Source organism: Atractosteus spatula, chromosome 10 (genome assembly GCF_055471065.1).
Source record: "Atractosteus spatula isolate fAtrSpa1 chromosome 10, fAtrSpa1.hap1, whole genome shotgun sequence".
NCBI classification, from domain to species: Eukaryota; Metazoa; Chordata; class Actinopteri; order Semionotiformes; family Lepisosteidae; genus Atractosteus; species Atractosteus spatula.
This window is the reverse complement of record NC_142715.1, coordinates 4,369,918-4,390,787: the sequence shown is the minus strand read 5'-3', so window position 1 is coordinate 4,390,787 and position 20,870 is coordinate 4,369,918.

Sequence of the window (20,870 nt, the reverse complement as noted above, 5' to 3'; positions counted from 1 at the left end):
ACTGTCTTGTTCCTGCCCTATAACTTACATGGGGGTGACCAAAGTTGCCTAAACGTGTTTATTTCTGCTGATAAACACGTTTTGACAATTTCAGCACACTGGGGTTAAGGGCCGACTCAGTGGGCACTTTTCAACCAAGCAGGTACACTGCGATTCTAAGGGCTGAGAAAACGCGTTTATTTCGGGCTGAAAAACACGTTTTGAAAACTGTGCTGTTCCTGCCCTATAACTTACATGGGGGTGACCAAAGTTGCCAAAACGTGTTTATTTCTGCTGATAAACACGTTTTGACAATTTCAGCACACTGGGGTTAAGGGCCGACTCAGTGGGCACTTTTCAATCAAGCAGGTACACTGCGATTCTAAGGGCTGAGAAAACGCGTTTATTTCGGGCTGAAAAACACGTTTTGAAAACTGTGCTGTTCCTGCCCTATAACTTACATGGGGGTGACCAAAGTTGCCTAAACGTCTTTATTTCTGCTGAAAAACACGTTTTGACAATTTCAGCACACTGGGGTTAAGGGCCGACTCAGTGGGCACTTTTCAACCAAGCAGGTACACTGCGATTCTAAGGGCTGAGAAAACGCGCATATTTCGGGCTGAAAAACACGTTTTGAAAACTGTGCTTTTCCTGCCCTATAACGTACATGGGGGTGACCAAAGTTGCCAAAACGTGTTTATTTCTGCTGATAAACACGTTTTGACAATTTCAGCACACTGGGGTTAAGGGCCGACTCAGTGGGCACTTTTCAACCAAGCAGGTACACTGCGATTCTAAGGGCTGAGAAAACGCGTTTATTTCGGGCTGAAAAACACGTTTTGAAAACTGTGCTGTTCCTGCCCTATAACTTACATGGGGGTGACCAAAGTTGCCTAAACGTCTTTATTTCTGCTGAAAAACACGTTTTGACAATTTCAGCACACTGGGGTTAAGGGCCGACTCAGTGGGCACTTTTCAACCAAGCAGGTACACTGCGATTCTAAGGGCTGAGAAAACGCGTTAATTTCGGGCTGAAAAACACGTTTTGAAAACTGTGCTGTTCCTGCCCTATAACTTACATGGGGGTGACCAAAGTTGCCAAAACGTGTTTATTTCTGCTGATAAACACGTTTTGACAATTTCAGCACACTGGGGTTAAGGGCCGACTCAGTGGGCACTTTTCAATCAAGCAGGTACACTGCGATTCTAAGGGCTGAGAAAACGCGTTTATTTCGGGCTGAAAAACACGTTTTGAAAACTGTGCTGTTCCTGCCCTATAACTTACATGGGGGTGACCAAAGTTGCCAAAACGTGTTTATTTCTGCTGATAAACACGTTTTGACAATTTCAGCACACTGGGGTTAAGGGCCGACTCAGTGGGCACTTTTCAATCAAGCAGGTACACTGCGATTCTAAGGGCTGAGAAAACGCGTTTATTTCGGGCTGAAAAACACGTTTTGAAAACTGTGCTGTTCCTGCCCTATAACTTACATGGGGGTGACCAAAGTTGCCTAAACGTCTTTATTTCTGCTGAAAAACACGTTTTGACAATTTCAGCACACTGGGGTTAAGGGCCGACTCAGTGGGCACTTTTCAACCAAGCAGGTACACTGCGATTCTAAGGGCTGAGAAAACGCGTTTATTTCGGGCTGAAAAACACGTTTTGAAAACTGTGCTGTTCCTGCCCTATAACTTACATGGGGATGACCAAAGTTGCCAAAACGTGTTTATTTCTGCTGATAAACACGTTTTGACAATTTCAGCACACTGGGGTTAAGGGCCGACTCAGTGGGCACTTTTCAACCAAGCAGGTACACTGCGATTCTAAGGGCTGAGAAAACGCGTTTATTTCGGGCTGAAAAACACGTTTTGAAAACTGTGCTGTTCCTGCCCTATAACTTACATGGGGGTGACCAAAGTTGCCAAAACGTGTTTATTTCTGCTGATAAACACGTTTTGACAATTTCAGCACACTGGGGTTAAGGGCCGACTCAGGGGGCTCTTCTGAGCCAGGCAGTTACACTGCGATTCTAAGGGCTGAGAAAACGCGCTTATTTCGGGTTGAAAAACACGTTTTGAAAACTGTCTTGTTCCTGCCCTATAACTTACATGGGGTTGACCAAAGTTGCCTAAACGTGTTTATTTCTGCTGATAAACACGTTTTGACAATTTCAGCACACTGGGGTTAAGGGCCGACTCAGTGGGCACTTTTCAACCAAGCAGGTACACTGCGATTCTAAGGGCTGAGAAAACGCGTTTATTTCGGGCTGAAAAACACGTTTTGAAAACTGTGCTGTTCCTGCCCTATAACTTACATGGGGGTGACCAAAGTTGCCTAAACGTGTTTATTTCTGCTGATAAACACGTTTTGACAATTTCAGCACACTGGGGTTAAGGGCCGACTCAGTGGGCACTTTTCAACCAAGCAGGTACACTGCGATTCTAAGGGCTGAGAAAACGCGTTTATTTCGGGCTGAAAAACACGTTTTGAAAACTGTGCTGTTCCTGCCCTATAACTTACATGGGGGTGACCAAAGTTGCCAAAACGTGTTTATTTCTGCTGATAAACACGTTTTGACAATTTCAGCACACTGGGGTTAAGGGCTGACTCAGGGGGCTCTTCTGAGCCAGGCAGTTACACTGCGATTCTAAGGGCTGAGAAAACGCGCTTATTTCGGGCTGAAAAACACGTTTTGAAAACTGTCTTGTTCCTGACCTATAACTTACATGGGGGTGACCAAAGTTGCCTAAACGTGTTTATTTCTGCTGATAAACACGTTTTGACAATTTCAGCACACTGGGGTTAAGGGCCGACTCAGTGGGCACTTTTCAACCAAGCAGGTACACTGCGATTCTAAGGGCTGAGAAAACGCGTTTATTTCGGGCTGAAAAACACGTTTTGAAAACTGTGCTGTTCCTGCCCTATAACTTACATGGGGGTGACCAAAGTTGCCTAAACGTCTTTATTTCTGCTGATAAACACGTTTTGACAATTTCAGCACACTGGGGTTAAGGGCCGACTCAGTGGGCACTTTTCAATCAAGCAGGTACACTGCGATTCTAAGGGCTGAGAAAACGCGTTTATTTCGGGCTGAAAAACACGTTTTGAAAACTGTGCTGTTCCTGCCCTATAACTTACATGGGGGTGACCAAAGTTGCCAAAACGTGTTTATTTCTGCTGATAAACACGTTTTGACAATTTCAGCACACTGGGGTTAAGGGCCGACTCAGTGGGCACTTTTCAACCAAGCAGGTACACTGCGATTCTAAGGGCTGAGAAAACGCGTTTATTTCGGGCTGAAAAACACGTTTTGAAAACTGTGCTGTTCCTGCCCTATAACTTACATGGGGGTGACCAAAGTTGCCAAAACGTGTTTATTTCTGCTGATAAACAAGTTTTGACAATTTCAGCACACTGGGGTTAAGGGCTGACTCAGGGGGCTCTTCTGAGCCAGGCAGTTACACTGCGATTCTAAGGGCTGAGAAAACGCGCTTATTTCGGGCTGAAAAACACGTTTTGAAAACTGTGCTGTTCCTGCCCTATAACTTACATGGGGGTGACCAAAGTTGCCTAAACGTCTTTATTTCTGCTGAAAAACACGTTTTGACAATTTCAGCACACTGGGGTTAAGGGCTGACTCAGGGGGCTCTTCTGAGCCAGGCAGTTACACTGCGATTCTAAGGGCTGAGAAAACGAGCATATTTCGGGCTGAAAAACACGTTTTGAAAACTGTGCTGTTCCTGCCCTATAACTTACATGGGGGTGACCAAAGTTGCCTAAACGTCTTTATTTCTGCTGAAAAACACGTTTTGACAATTTCAGCACACTGGGGTTAAGGGCCGACTCAGTGGGCACTTTTCAACCAAGCAGGTACACTGCGATTCTAAGGGCTGAGAAAACGCGTTTATTTCGGGCTGAAAAACACGTTTTGAAAACTGTGCTGTTCCTGCCCTATAACTTACATGGGGGTGACCAAAGTTGCCAAAACGTGTTTATTTCTGCTGATAAACACGTTTTGACAATTTCAGCACACTGGGGTTAAGGGCCGACTCAGTGGGCACTTTTCAACCAAGCAGGTACACTGCGATTCTAAGGGCTGAGAAAACGCGTTTATTTCGGGCTGAAAAACACGTTTTGAAAACTGTGCTGTTCCTGCCCTATAACTTACATAGGGGTGACCAAAGTTGCCAAAACGTGTTTATTTCTGCTGATAAACACGTTTTGACAATTTCAGCACACTGGGGTTAAGGGCTGACTCAGGGGGCTCTTCTGAGCCAGGCAGTTACACTGCGATTCTAAGGGCTGAGAAAACGCGCTTATTTCGGGCTGAAAAACACGTTTTGAAAACTGTGCTGTTCCTGCCCTATAACTTACATGGGGGTGACCAAAGTTGCCTAAACGTGTTTATTTCTGCTGATAAACACGTTTTGACAATTTCAGCACACTGGGGTTAAGGGCCGACTCAGTGGGCACTTTTCAACCAAGCAGGTACACTGCGATTCTAAGGGCTGAGAAAACGCGTTTATTTCGGGCTGAAAAACACGTTTTGAAAACTGTGCTGTTCCTGCCCTATAACTTACATGGGGGTGACCAAAGTTGCCAAAACGTGTTTATTTCTGCTGATAAACACGTTTTGACAATTTCAGCACACTGGGGTTAAGGGCTGACTCAGGGGGCTCTTCTGAGCCAGGCAGTTACACTGCGATTCTAAGGGCTGAGAAAACGCGCTTATTTCGGGCTGAAAAACACGTTTTGAAAACTGTCTTGTTCCTGCCCTATAACTTACATGGGGGTGACCAAAGTTGCCAAAACGTGTTTATTTCTGCTGATAAACACGTTTTGACAATTTCAGCACACTGGGGTTAAGGGCCGACTCAGTGGGCACTTTTCAACCAAGCAGGTACACTGCGATTCTAAGGGCTGAGAAAACGCGTTTATTTCGGGCTGAAAAACACGTTTTGAAAACTGTGCTGTTCCTGCCCTATAACTTACATGGGGGTGACCAAAGTTGCCTAAACGTGTTTATTTCTGCTGATAAACACGTTTTGACAATTTCAGCACACTGGGGTTAAGGGCCGACTCAGTGGGCACTTTTCAACCAAGCAGGTACACTGCGATTCTAAGGGCTGAGAAAACGCGTTTATTTCGGGCTGAAAAACACGTTTTGAAAACTGTGCTGTTCCTGCCCTATAACTTACATGGGGGTGACCAAAGTTGCCTAAACGTCTTTATTTCTGCTGAAAAACACGTTTTGACAATTTCAGCACACTGGGGTTAAGGGCTGACTCAGGGGGCTCTTCTGAGCCTGGCAGTTACACTGCGATTCTAAGGGCTGAGAAAACGCGCATATTTCGGGCTGAAAAACACGTTTTGAAAACTGTGCTGTTCCTGCCCTATAACGTACATGGGGGTGACCAAAGTTGCCAAAACGTGTTTATTTCTGCTGATAAACACGTTTTGACAATTTCAGCACACTGGGGTTAAGGGCCGACTCAGTGGGCACTTTTCAACCAAGCAGGTACACTGCGATTCTAAGGGCTGAGAAAACGCGCTTAATTCGGGCTGAAAAACACGTTTTGAAAACTGTCTTGTTCCTGCCCTATAACTTACATGGGGGTGACCAAAGTTGCCTAAACGTGTTTATTTCTGCTGATAAACACGTTTTGACAATTTCAGCACACTGGGGTTAAGGGCCGACTCAGTGGGCACTTTTCAACCAAGCAGGTACACTGCGATTCTAAGGGCTGAGAAAACGCGTTTATTTCGGGCTGAAAAACACGTTTTGAAAACTGTGCTGTTCCTGCCCTATAACTTACATGGGGGTGACCAAAGTTGCCTAAACGTGTTTATTTCTGCTGATAAACACGTTTTGACAATTTCAGCACACTGGGGTTAAGGGCCGACTCAGTGGGCACTTTTCAACCAAGCAGGTACACTGCGATTCTAAGGGCTGAGAAAACGCGTTTATTTCGGGCTGAAAAACACGTTTTGAAAACTGTGCTGTTCCTGCCCTATAACTTACATGGGGGTGACCAAAGTTGCCAAAACGTGTTTATTTCTGCTGATAAACACGTTTTGACAATTTCAGCACACTGGGGTTAAGGGCTGACTCAGGGGGCTCTTCTGAGCCAGGCAGTTACACTGCGATTCTAAGGGCTGAGAAAACGCGTTTATTTCGGGCTGAAAAACACGTTTTGAAAACTGTGCTGTTCCTACCCTATAACTTACATGGGGGTGACCAAAGTTGCCAAAACGTGTTTATTTCTGCTGATAAACACGTTTTGACAATTTCAGCACACTGGGGTTAAGGGCTGACTCAGGGGGCTCTTCTGAGCCAGGCAGTTACACTGCGATTCTAAGGGCTGAGAAAACGCGCTTATTTCGGGCTGAAAAACACGTTTTGAAAACTGTCTTGTTCCTGCCCTATAACTTACATGGGGGTGACCAAAGTTGCCTAAACGTGTTTATTTCTGCTGATAAACACGTTTTGACAATTTCAGCACACTGGGGTTAAGGGCCGACTCAGTGGGCACTTTTCAACCAAGCAGGTACACTGCGATTCTAAGGGCTGAGAAAACGCGTTTATTTCGGGCTGAAAAACACGTTTTGAAAACTGTGCTGTTCCTGCCCTATAACTTACATGGGGGTAACCAAAGTTGCCAAAACGTGTTTATTTCTGCTGATAAACACGTTTTGACAATTTCAGCACACTGGGGTTAAGGGCCGACTCAGTGGGCACTTTTCAACAAAGCAGGTACACTGCGATTCTAAGGGCTGAGAAAACGCGTTTATTTCGGGCTGAAAAACACGTTTTGAAAACTGTGCTGTTCCTGCCCTATAACTTACATGGGGGTAACCAAAGTTGCCAAAACGTGTTTATTTCTGCTGATAAACACGTTTTGACAATTTCAGCACACTGGGGTTAAGGGCCGACTCAGTGGGCACTTTTCAACAAAGCAGGTACACTGCGATTCTAAGGGCTGAGAAAACGCGTTTATTTCGGGCTGAAAAACACGTTTTGAAAACTGTGCTGTTCCTGCCCTATAACTTACATGGGGGTGACCAAAGTTGCCAAAACGTGTTTATTCCTGCTGATAAACACGTTTTGACTATTTCAGCACACTGGGGTTAAGGGCTGACTCAGGGGGCTCTTCTGAGCCAGGCAGTTACACTGCGATTCTAAGGGCTGAGAAAACGCGCTTATTTCGGGCTGAAAAACACGTTTTGAAAACTGTCTTGTTCCTGCCCTATAACTTACATGGGGGTGACCAAAGTTGCCTAAACGTGTTTATTTCTGCTGATAAACACGTTTTGACAATTTCAGCACACTGGGGTTAAGGGCCGACTCAGTGGGCACTTTTCAACCAAGCAGGTACACTGCGATTCTAAGGGCTGAGAAAACGCGTTTATTTCGGGCTGAAAAACACGTTTTGAAAACTGTGCTGTTCCTGCCCTATAACTTACATGGGGGTGACCAAAGTTGCCAAAACGTGTTTATTTCTGCTGATAAACACGTTTTGACAATTTCAGCACACTGGGGTTAAGGGCCGACTCAGTGGGCACTTTTCAATCAAGCAGGTACACTGCGATTCTAAGGGCTGAGAAAACGCGTTTATTTCGGGCTGAAAAACACGTTTTGAAAACTGTGCTGTTCCTGCCCTATAACTTACATGGGGGTGACCAAAGTTGCCTAAACGTCTTTATTTCTGCTGAAAAACACGTTTTGACAATTTCAGCACACTGGGGTTAAGGGCCGACTCAGTGGGCACTTTTCAACCAAGCAGGTACACTGCGATTCTAAGGGCTGAGAAAACGCGCATATTTCGGGCTGAAAAACACGTTTTGAAAACTGTGCTTTTCCTGCCCTATAACGTACATGGGGGTGACCAAAGTTGCCAAAACGTGTTTATTTCTGCTGATAAACACGTTTTGACAATTTCAGCACACTGGGGTTAAGGGCCGACTCAGTGGGCACTTTTCAACCAAGCAGGTACACTGCGATTCTAAGGGCTGAGAAAACGCGTTTATTTCGGGCTGAAAAACACGTTTTGAAAACTGTGCTGTTCCTGCCCTATAACTTACATGGGGGTGACCAAAGTTGCCTAAACGTGTTTATTTCTGCTGATAAACACGTTTTGACAATTTCAGCACACTGGGGTTAAGGGCCGACTCAGTGGGCACTTTTCAACCAAGCAGGTACACTGCGATTCTAAGGGCTGAGAAAACGCGCTTAATTCGGGCTGAAAAACACGTTTTGAAAACTGTCTTGTTCCTGCCCTATAACTTACATGGGGGTGACCAAAGTTGCCAAAACGTGTTTATTTCTGCTGATAAACACGTTTTGACAATTTCAGCACACTGGGGTTAAGGGCTGACTCAGGGGGCTCTTCTGAGCCAGGCAGTTACACTGCGATTCTAAGGGCTGAGAAAACGCGCATATTTCGGGCTGAAAAACACGTTTTGAAAACTGTGCTGTTCCTGCCCTATAACTTACATGGGGGTGACCAAAGTTGCCTAAACGTGTTTATTTCTGCTGATAAACACGTTTTGACAATTTCAGCACACTGGGGTTAAGGGCTGACTCAGGGGGCTCTTCTGAGCCAGGCAGTTACACTGCGATTCTAAGGGCTGAGAAAACGCGCTTATTTCGGGCTGAAAAACACGTTTTGAAAACTGTCTTGTTCCTGCCCTATAACTTACATGGGGGTGACCAAAGTTGCCAAAACGTGTTTATTTCTGCTGATAAACACGTTTTGACAATTTCAGCACACTGGGGTTAAGGGCCGACTCAGTGGGCACTTTTCAACCAAGCAGGTACACTGCGATTCTAAGGGCTGAGAAAACGCGTTTATTTCGGGCTGAAAAACACGTTTTGAAAACTGTGCTGTTCCTGCCCTATAACTTACATGGGGGTGACCAAAGTTGCCAAAACGTGTTTATTTCTGCTGATAAACACGTTTTGACAATTTCAGCACACTGGGGTTAAGGGCCGACTCAGTGGGCACTTTTCAATCAAGCAGGTACACTGCGATTCTAAGGGCTGAGAAAACGCGTTTATTTCGGGCTGAAAAACACGTTTTGAAAACTGTGCTGTTCCTGCCCTATAACTTACATGGGGGTGACCAAAGTTGCCAAAACGTGTTTATTTCTGCTGATAAACACGTTTTGACAATTTCAGCACACTGGGGTTAAGGGCCGACTCAGTGGGCACTTTTCAACCAAGCAGGTACACTGCGATTCTAAGGGCTGAGAAAACGCGTTTATATCGGGCTGAAAAACACGTTTTGAAAACTGTGCTGTTCCTGCCCTATAACTTACATGGGGGTGACCAAAGTTGCCAAAACGTGTTTATTTCTGCTGATAAACACGTTTTGACAATTTCAGCACACTGGGGTTAAGGGCCGACTCAGTGGGCACTTTTCAACCAAGCAGGTACACTGCGATTCTAAGGGCTGAGAAAACGCGTTTATTTCGGGCTGAAAAACACGTTTTGAAAACTGTGCTGTTCCTGCCCTATAACTTACATGGGGGTGACCAAAGTTGCCAAAACGTGTTTATTTCTGCTGATAAACACGTTTTGACAATTTCAGCACACTGGGGTTAAGGGCCGACTCAGTGGGCACTTTTCAACCAAGCAGGTACACTGCGATTCTAAGGGCTGAGAAAACGCGTTTATTTCGGGCTGAAAAACACGTTTTGAAAACTGTGCTGTTCCTGCCCTATAACTTACATGGGGGTGACCAAAGTTGCCAAAACGTGTTTATTTCTGCTGATAAACACGTTTTGACAATTTCAGCACACTGGGGTTAAGGGCTGACTCAGGGGGCTCTTCTGAGCCAGGCAGTTACACTGCGATTCTAAGGGCTGAGAAAACGCGCTTATTTCGGGCTGAAAAACACGTTTTGAAAACTGTCTTGTTCCTGCCCTATAACTTACATGGGGGTGACCAAAGTTGCCTAAACGTGTTTATTTCTGCTGATAAACACGTTTTGACAATTTCAGCACACTGGGGTTAAGGGCCGACTCAGTGGGCACTTTTCAACCAAGCAGGTACACTGCGATTCTAAGGGCTGAGAAAACGCGTTTATTTCGGGCTGAAAAACACGTTTTGAAAACTGTGCTGTTCCTGCCCTATAACTTACATGGGGGTGACCAAAGTTGCCAAAACGTGTTTATTTCTGCTGATAAACACGTTTTGACAATTTCAGCACACTGGGGTTAAGGGCCGACTCAGTGGGCACTTTTCAATCAAGCAGGTACACTGCGATTCTAAGGGCTGAGAAAACGCGTTTATTTCGGGCTGAAAAACACGTTTTGAAAACTGTGCTGTTCCTGCCCTATAACTTACATGGGGGTGACCAAAGTTGCCAAAACGTGTTTATTTCTGCTGATAAACACGTTTTGACAATTTCAGCACACTGGGGTTAAGGGCTGACTCAGGGGGCTCTTCTGAGCCAGGCAGTTACACTGCGATTCTAAGGGCTGAGAAAACGCGCTTATTTCGGGCTGAAAAACACGTTTTGAAAACTGTCTTGTTCCTGCCCTATAACTTACATGGGGGTGACCAAAGTTGCCTAAACGTGTTTATTTCTGCTGATAAACACGTTTTGACAATTTCAGCACACTGGGGTTAAGGGCCGACTCAGTGGGCACTTTTCCACCAAGCAGGTACACTGCGATTCTAAGGGCTGAGAAAACGCGTTTATTTCGGGCTGAAAAACACGTTTTGAAAACTGTGCTGTTCCTGCCCTATAACTTACATGGGGGTGACCAAAGTTGCCAAAACGTGTTTATTTCTGCTGATAAACACGTTTTGACAATTTCAGCACACTGGGGTTAAGGGCCGACTCAGTGGGCACTTTTCAATCAAGCAGGTACACTGCGATTCTAAGGGCTGAGAAAACGCGTTTATTTCGGGCTGAAAAACACGTTTTGAAAACTGTGCTGTTCCTGCCCTATAACTTACATGGGGGTGACCAAAGTTGCCTAAACGTCTTTATTTCTGCTGATAAACACGTTTTGACAATTTCAGCACACTGGGGTTAAGGGCTGACTCAGGGGGCTCTTCTGAGCCAGGCAGTTACACTGCGATTCTAAGGGCTGAGAAAACGCGCTTATTTCGGGCTGAAAAACACGTTTTGAAAACTGTCTTGTTCCTGACCTATAACTTACATGGGGGTGACCAAAGTTGCCTAAACGTGTTTATTTCTGCTGATAAACACGTTTTGACAATTTCAGCACACTGGGGTTAAGGGCCGACTCAGTGGGCACTTTTCAACCAAGCAGGTACACTGCGATTCTAAGGGCTGAGAAAACGCGTTTATTTCGGGCTGAAAAACACGTTTTGAAAACTGTGCTGTTCCTGCCCTATAACTTACATGGGGGTGACCAAAGTTGCCTAAACGTCTTTATTTCTGCTGATAAACACGTTTTGACAATTTCAGCACACTGGGGTTAAGGGCCGACTCAGTGGGCACTTTTCAATCAAGCAGGTACACTGCGATTCTAAGGGCTGAGAAAACGCGTTTATTTCGGGCTGAAAAACACGTTTTGAAAACTGTGCTGTTCCTGCCCTATAACTTACATGGGGGTGACCAAAGTTGCCAAAACGTGTTTATTTCTGCTGATAAACACGTTTTGACAATTTCAGCACACTGGGGTTAAGGGCCGACTCAGTGGGCACTTTTCAACCAAGCAGGTACACTGCGATTCTAAGGGCTGAGAAAACGCGTTTATTTCGGGCTGAAAAACACGTTTTGAAAACTGTGCTGTTCCTGCCCTATAACTTACATGGGGGTGACCAAAGTTGCCAAAACGTGTTTATTTCTGCTGATAAACAAGTTTTGACAATTTCAGCACACTGGGGTTAAGGGCTGACTCAGGGGGCTCTTCTGAGCCAGGCAGTTACACTGCGATTCTAAGGGCTGAGAAAACGCGCTTATTTCGGGCTGAAAAACACGTTTTGAAAACTGTGCTGTTCCTGCCCTATAACTTACATGGGGGTGACCAAAGTTGCCTAAACGTCTTTATTTCTGCTGAAAAACACGTTTTGACAATTTCAGCACACTGGGGTTAAGGGCTGACTCAGGGGGCTCTTCTGAGCCAGGCAGTTACACTGCGATTCTAAGGGCTGAGAAAACGAGCATATTTCGGGCTGAAAAACACGTTTTGAAAACTGTGCTGTTCCTGCCCTATAACTTACATGGGGGTGACCAAAGTTGCCTAAACGTCTTTATTTCTGCTGAAAAACACGTTTTGACAATTTCAGCACACTGGGGTTAAGGGCCGACTCAGTGGGCACTTTTCAACCAAGCAGGTACACTGCGATTCTAAGGGCTGAGAAAACGCGTTTATTTCGGGCTGAAAAACACGTTTTGAAAACTGTGCTGTTCCTGCCCTATAACTTACATGGGGGTGACCAAAGTTGCCAAAACGTGTTTATTTCTGCTGATAAACACGTTTTGACAATTTCAGCACACTGGGGTTAAGGGCCGACTCAGTGGGCACTTTTCAACCAAGCAGGTACACTGCGATTCTAAGGGCTGAGAAAACGCGTTTATTTCGGGCTGAAAAACACGTTTTGAAAACTGTGCTGTTCCTGCCCTATAACTTACATGGGGGTGACCAAAGTTGCCAAAACGTGTTTATTTCTGCTGATAAACACGTTTTGACAATTTCAGCACACTGGGGTTAAGGGCTGACTCAGGGGGCTCTTCTGAGCCAGGCAGTTACACTGCGATTCTAAGGGCTGAGAAAACGCGCTTATTTCGGGCTGAAAAACACGTTTTGAAAACTGTCTTGTTCCTGCCCTATAACTTACATGGGGGTGACCAAAGTTGCCAAAACGTGTTTATTTCTGCTGATAAACACGTTTTGACAATTTCAGCACACTGGGGTTAAGGGCCGACTCAGTGGGCACTTTTCAACCAAGCAGGTACACTGCGATTCTAAGGGCTGAGAAAACGCGTTTATTTCGGGCTGAAAAACACGTTTTGAAAACTGTGCTGTTCCTGCCCTATAACTTACATGGGGGTGACCAAAGTTGCCTAAACGTGTTTATTTCTGCTGATAAACACGTTTTGACAATTTCAGCACACTGGGGTTAAGGGCCGACTCAGTGGGCACTTTTCAACCAAGCAGGTACACTGCGATTCTAAGGGCTGAGAAAACGCGTTTATTTCGGGCTGAAAAACACGTTTTGAAAACTGTGCTGTTCCTGCCCTATAACTTACATGGGGGTGACCAAAGTTGCCTAAACGTCTTTATTTCTGCTGAAAAACACGTTTTGACAATTTCAGCACACTGGGGTTAAGGGCTGACTCAGGGGGCTCTTCTGAGCCTGGCAGTTACACTGCGATTCTAAGGGCTGAGAAAACGCGCATATTTCGGGCTGAAAAACACGTTTTGAAAACTGTGCTGTTCCTGCCCTATAACGTACATGGGGGTGACCAAAGTTGCCAAAACGTGTTTATTTCTGCTGATAAACACGTTTTGACAATTTCAGCACACTGGGGTTAAGGGCCGACTCAGTGGGCACTTTTCAACCAAGCAGGTACACTGCGATTCTAAGGGCTGAGAAAACGCGTTTATTTCGGGCTGAAAAACACGTTTTGAAAACTGTGCTGTTCCTGCCCTATAACTTACATGGGGGTGACCAAAGTTGCCTAAACGTGTTTATTTCTGCTGATAAACACGTTTTGACAATTTCAGCACACTGGGGTTAAGGGCCGACTCAGTGGGCACTTTTCAACCAAGCAGGTACACTGCGATTCTAAGGGCTGAGAAAACGCGTTTATTTCGGGCTGAAAAACACGTTTTGAAAACTGTGCTGTTCCTGCCCTATAACTTACATGGGGGTGACCAAAGTTGCCAAAACGTGTTTATTTCTGCTGATAAACACGTTTTGACAATTTCAGCACACTGGGGTTAAGGGCTGACTCAGGGGGCTCTTCTGAGCCAGGCAGTTACACTGCGATTCTAAGGGCTGAGAAAACGCGTTTATTTCGGGCTGAAAAACACGTTTTGAAAACTGTGCTGTTCCTACCCTATAACTTACATGGGGGTGACCAAAGTTGCCAAAACGTGTTTATTTCTGCTGATAAACACGTTTTGACAATTTCAGCACACTGGGGTTAAGGGCTGACTCAGGGGGCTCTTCTGAGCCAGGCAGTTACACTGCGATTCTAAGGGCTGAGAAAACGCGCTTATTTCGGGCTGAAAAACACGTTTTGAAAACTGTCTTGTTCCTGCCCTATAACTTACATGGGGGTGACCAAAGTTGCCTAAACGTGTTTATTTCTGCTGATAAACACGTTTTGACAATTTCAGCACACTGGGGTTAAGGGCCGACTCAGTGGGCACTTTTCAACCAAGCAGGTACACTGCGATTCTAAGGGCTGAGAAAACGCGTTTATTTCGGGCTGAAAAACACGTTTTGAAAACTGTGCTGTTCCTGCCCTATAACTTACATGGGGGTAACCAAAGTTGCCAAAACGTGTTTATTTCTGCTGATAAACACGTTTTGACAATTTCAGCACACTGGGGTTAAGGGCCGACTCAGTGGGCACTTTTCAACAAAGCAGGTACACTGCGATTCTAAGGCTGAGAAAACGCGTTTATTTCGGGCTGAAAAACACGTTTTGAAAACTGTGCTGTTCCTGCCCTATAACTTACATGGGGGTGACCAAAGTTGCCAAAACGTGTTTATTCCTGCTGATAAACACGTTTTGACTATTTCAGCACACTGGGGTTAAGGGCTGACTCAGGGGGCTCTTCTGAGCCAGGCAGTTACACTGCGATTCTAAGGGCTGAGAAAACGCGCTTATTTCGGGCTGAAAAACACGTTTTGAAAACTGTCTTGTTCCTGCCCTATAACTTACATGGGGGTGACCAAAGTTGCCTAAACGTGTTTATTTCTGCTGATAAACACGTTTTGACAATTTCAGCACACTGGGGTTAAGGGCCGACTCAGTGGGCACTTTTCAACCAAGCAGGTACACTGCGATTCTAAGGGCTGAGAAAACGCGTTTATTTCGGGCTGAAAAACACGTTTTGAAAACTGTGCTGTTCCTGCCCTATAACTTACATGGGGGTGACCAAAGTTGCCAAAACGTGTTTATTTCTGCTGATAAACACGTTTTGACAATTTCAGCACACTGGGGTTAAGGGCCGACTCAGTGGGCACTTTTCAATCAAGCAGGTACACTGCGATTCTAAGGGCTGAGAAAACGCGTTTATTTCGGGCTGAAAAACACGTTTTGAAAACTGTGCTGTTCCTGCCCTATAACTTACATGGGGGTGACCAAAGTTGCCTAAACGTCTTTATTTCTGCTGAAAAACACGTTTTGACAATTTCAGCACACTGGGGTTAAGGGCCGACTCAGTGGGCACTTTTCAACCAAGCAGGTACACTGCGATTCTAAGGGCTGAGAAAACGCGTTTATTTCGGGCTGAAAAACACGTTTTGAAAACTGTGCTGTTCCTGCCCTATAACTTACATGGGGGTGACCAAAGTTGCCAAAACGTGTTTATTTCTGCTGATAAACACGTTTTGACAATTTCAGCACACTGGGGTTAAGGGCCGACTCAGTGGGCACTTTTCAACCAAGCAGGTACACTGCGATTCTAAGGGCTGAGAAAACGCGTTTATTTCGGGCTGAAAAACACGTTTTGAAAACTGTGCTGTTCCTGCCCTATAACTTACATGGGGGTGACCAAAGTTGCCTAAACGTCTTTATTTCTGCTGAAAAACACGTTTTGACAATTTCAGCACACTGGGGTTAAGGGCTGACTCAGGGGGCTCTTCTGAGCCAGGCAGTTACACTGCGATTCTAAGGGCTGAGAAAACGCGCATATTTCGGGCTGAAAAACACGTTTTGAAAACTGTGCTGTTCCTGCCCTATAACTTACATGGGGGTGACCAAAGTTGCCAAAACGTGTTTATTTCTGCTGATAAACACGTTTTGACAATTTCAGCACACTGGGGTTAAGGGCCGACTCAGTGGGCACTTTTCAACCAAGCAGGTACACTGCGATTCTAAGGGCTGAGAAAACGCGTTTATTTCGGGCTGAAAAACACGTTTTGAAAACTGTGCTGTTCCTGCCCTATAACTTACATGGGGGTGACCAAAGTTGCCAAAACGTGTTTATTTCTGCTGATAAACACGTTTTGACAATTTCAGCACACTGGGGTTAAGGGCCGACTCAGTGGGCACTTTTCAACCAAGCAGGTACACTGCGATTCTAAGGGCTGAGAAAACGCGTTTATTTCGGGCTGAAAAACACGTTTTGAAAACTGTGCTGTTCCTGCCCTATAACTTACATGGGGGTGACCAAAGTTGCCAAAACGTGTTTATTTCTGCTGATAAACACGTTTTGACAATTTCAGCACACTGGGGTTAAGGGCTGACTCAGGGGGCTCTTCTGAGCCAGGCAGTTACACTGCGATTCTAAGGGCTGAGAAAACGCGCTTATTTCGGGCTGAAAAACACGTTTTGAAAACTGTCTTGTTCCTGCCCTATAACTTACATGGGGGTGACCAAAGTTGCCAAAACGTGTTTATTTCTGCTGATAAACACGTTTTGACAATTTCAGCACACTGGGGTTAAGGGCCGACTCAGTGGGCACTTTTCAACCAAGCAGGTACACTGCGATTCTAAGGGCTGAGAAAACGCGTTTATTTCGGGCTGAAAAACACGTTTTGAAAACTGTGCTGTTCCTGCCCTATAACTTACATGGGGGTAACCAAAGTTGCCTAAACGTGTTTATTTCTGCTGATAAACACGTTTTGACAATTTCAGCACACTGGGGTTAAGGGCCGACTCAGTGGGCACTTTTCAACCAAGCAGGTACACTGCGATTCTAAGGGCTGAGAAAACGCGTTTATTTCGGGCTGAAAAACACGTTTTGAAAACTGTGCTGTTCCTGCCCTATAACTTACATGGGGGTGACCAAAGTTGCCTAAACGTCTTTATTTCTGCTGAAAAACACGTTTTGACAATTTCAGCACACTGGGGTTAAGGGCTGACTCAGGGGGCTCTTCTGAGCCAGGCAGTTACACTGCGATTCTAAGGGCTGAGAAAACGCGCATATTTCGGGCTGAAAAACACGTTTTGAAAACTGTGCTGTTCCTGCCCTATAACTTACATGGGGGTGACCAAAGTTGCCAAAACGTGTTTATTTCTGCTGATAAACACGTTTTGACAATTTCAGCACACTGGGGTTAAGGGCCGACTCAGTGGGCACTTTTCAACCAAGCAGGTACACTGCGATTCTAAGGGCTGAGAAAACGCGTTTATTTCGGGCTGAAAAACACGTTTTGAAAACTGTGCTGTTCCTGCCCTATAACTTACATGGGGGTGACCAAAGTTGCCAAAACGTGTTTATTTCTGCTGATAAACACGTTTTGACAATTTCAGCACACTGGGGTTAAGGGCCGACTCAGTGGGCACTTTTCAACCAAGCAGGTACACTGCGATTCTAAGGGCTGAGAAAACGCGTTTATTTCGGGCTGAAAAACACGTTTTGAAAACTGTGCTGTTCCTGCCCTATAACTTACATGGGGGTGACCAAAGTTGCCTAAACGTCTTTATTTCTGCTGATAAACACGTTTTGACAATTTCAGCACACTGGGGTTAAGGGCTGACTCAGGGGGCTCTTCTGAGCCAGGCAGTTACACTGCGATTCTAAGGGCTGAGAAAACGCGCTTATTTCGGGCTGAAAAACTCGTTTTGAAAACTGTCTTGTTCCTGCCCTATAACTTACATGGGGGTGACCAAAGTTGCCTAAACGTGTTTATTTCTGCTGATAAACACGTTTTGACAATTTCAGCACACTGGGGTTAAGGGCCGACTCAGTGGGCACTTTTCAACCAAGCAGGTACACTGCGATTCTAAGGGCTGAGAAAACGCGTTTATTTCGGGCTGAAAAACACGTTTTGAAAACTGTGCTGTTCCTGCCCTATAACTTACATGGGGGTGACCAAAGTTACCTAAACGTCTTTATTTCTGCTGATAAACACGTTTTGACAATTTCAGCACACTGGGGTTAAGGGCTGACTCAGGGGGCTTTTCTGAGCCAGGCAGTTACACTGCGATTCTAAGGGCTGAGAAAACGCGCTTATTTCGGGCTGAAAAACACGTTTTGAAAACTGTCTTGTTCCTGCCCTATAACTTACATGGGGGTGACCAAAGTTGCCTAAACGTGTTTATTTCTGCTGATAAACACGTTTTGACAATTTCAGCACACTGGGGTTAAGGGCCGACTCAGTGGGCACTTTTCAACCAAGCAGGTACACTGCGATTCTAAGGGCTGAGAAAACGCGTTTATTTCGGGCTGAAAAACACGTTTTGAAAACTGTGCTGTTCCTGCCCTATAACTTACATGGGGGTGACCAAAGTTGCCAAAACGTGTTTATTTCTGCTGATAAACACGTTTTGACAATTTCAGCACACTGGGGTTAAGGGCTGACTCAGGGGGCTCTTCTGAGCCAGGCAGTTACACTGCGATTCTAAGGGCTGAGAAAACGCGCTTATTTCGGGCTGAAAAACACGTTTTGAAAACTGTCTTGTTCCTGCCCTATAACTTACATGGGGGTGACCAAAGTTGCCAAAACGTGTTTATTTCTGCTGATAAACACGTTTTGACAATTTCAGCACACTGGGGTTAAGGGCCGACTCAGTGGGCACTTTTCAACCAAGCAGGTACACTGCGATTCTAAGGGCTGAGAAAACGCGTTTATTTCGGGCTGAAAAACACGTTTTGAAAACTGTGCTGTTCCTGCCCTATAACTTACATGGGGGTGACCAAAGTTGCCTAAACGTGTTTATTTCTGCTGATAAACACGTTTTGACAATTTCAGCACACTGGGGTTAAGGGCCGACTCAGTGGGCACTTTTCAACCAAGCAGGTACACTGCGATTCTAAGGGCTGAGAAAACGCGTTTATTTCGGGCTGAAAAACACGTTTTGAAAACTGTGCTGTTCCTGCCCTATAACTTACATGGGGGTGACCAAAGTTGCCTAAACGTCTTTATTTCTGCTGAAAAACACGTTTTGACAATTTCAGCACACTGGGGTTAAGGGCTGACTCAGGGGGCTCTTCTGAGCCTGGCAGTTACACTGCGATTCTAAGGGCTGAGAAAACGCGCATATTTCGGGCTGAAAAACACGTTTTGAAAACTGTGCTGTTCCTGCCCTATAACGTACATGGGGGTGACCAAAGTTGCCAAAACGTGTTTATTTCTGCTGATAAACACGTTTTGACAATTTCAGCACACTGGGGTTAAGGGCCGACTCAGTGGGCACTTTTCAACCAAGCAGGTACACTGCGATTCTAAGGGCTGAGAAAACGCGCTTAATTCGGGCTGAAAAACACGTTTTGAAAACTGTCTTGTTCCTGCCCTATAACTTACATGGGGGTGACCAAAGTTGCCTAAACGTGTTTATTTCTGCTGATAAACACGTTTTGACAATTTCAGCACACTGGGGTTAAGGGCCGACTCAGTGGGCACTTTTCAACCAAGCAGGTACACTGCGATTCTAAGGGCTGAGAAAACGCGTTTATTTCGGGCTGAAAAACACGTTTTGAAAACTGTGCTGTTCCTGCCCTATAACTTACATGGGGGTGACCAAAGTTGCCTAAACGTGTTTATTTCTGCTGATAAACACGTTTTGACAATTTCAGCACACTGGGGTTAAGGGCCGACTCAGTGGGCACTTTTCAACCAAGCAGGTACACTGCGATTCTAAGGGCTGAGAAAACGCGTTTATTTCGGGCTGAAAAACACGTTTTGAAAACTGTGCTGTTCCTGCCCTATAACTTACATGGGGGTGACCAAAGTTGCCAAAACGTGTTTATTTCTGCTGATAAACACGTTTTGACAATTTCAGCACACTGGGGTTAAGGGCTGACTCAGGGGGCTCTTCTGAGCCAGGCAGTTACACTGCGATTCTAAGGGCTGAGAAAACGCGTTTATTTCGGGCTGAAAAACACGTTTTGAAAACTGTGCTGTTCCTACCCTATAACTTACATGGGGGTGACCAAAGTTGCCAAAACGTGTTTATTTCTGCTGATAAACACGTTTTGACAATTTCAGCACACTGGGGTTAAGGGCTGACTCAGGGGGCTCTTCTGAGCCAGGCAGTTACACTGCGATTCTAAGGGCTGAGAAAACGCGCTTATTTCGGGCTGAAAAACACGTTTTGAAAACTGTCTTGTTCCTGCCCTATAACTTACATGGGGGTGACCAAAGTTGCCTAAACGTGTTTATTTCTGCTGATAAACACGTTTTGACAATTTCAGCACACTGGGGTTAAGGGCCGACTCAGTGGGCACTTTTCAACCAAGCAGGTACACTGCGATTCTAAGGGCTGAGAAAACGCGTTTATTTCGGGCTGAAAAACACGTTTTGAAAACTGTGCTGTTCCTGCCCTATAACTTACATGGGGGTAACCAAAGTTGCCAAAACGTGTTTATTTCTGCTGATAAACACGTTTTGACAATTTCAGCACACTGGGGTTAAGGGCCGACTCAGTGGGCACTTTTCAACAAAGCAGGTACACTGCGATTCTAAGGGCTGAGAAAACGCGTTTATTTCGGGCTGAAAAACACGTTTTGAAAACTGTGCTGTTCCTGCCCTATAACTTACATGGGGGTGACCAAAGTTGCCAAAACGTGTTTATTCCTGCTGATAAACACGTTTTGACTATTTCAGCACACTGGGGTTAAGGGCTGACTCAGGGGGCTCTTCTGAGCCAGGCAGTTACACTGCGATTCTAAGGGCTGAGAAAACGCGCTTATTTCGGGCTGAAAAACACGTTTTGAAAACTGTGCTGTTCCTGCCCTATAACTTACATGGGGGTGACCAAAGTTGCCAAAACGTGTTTATTCC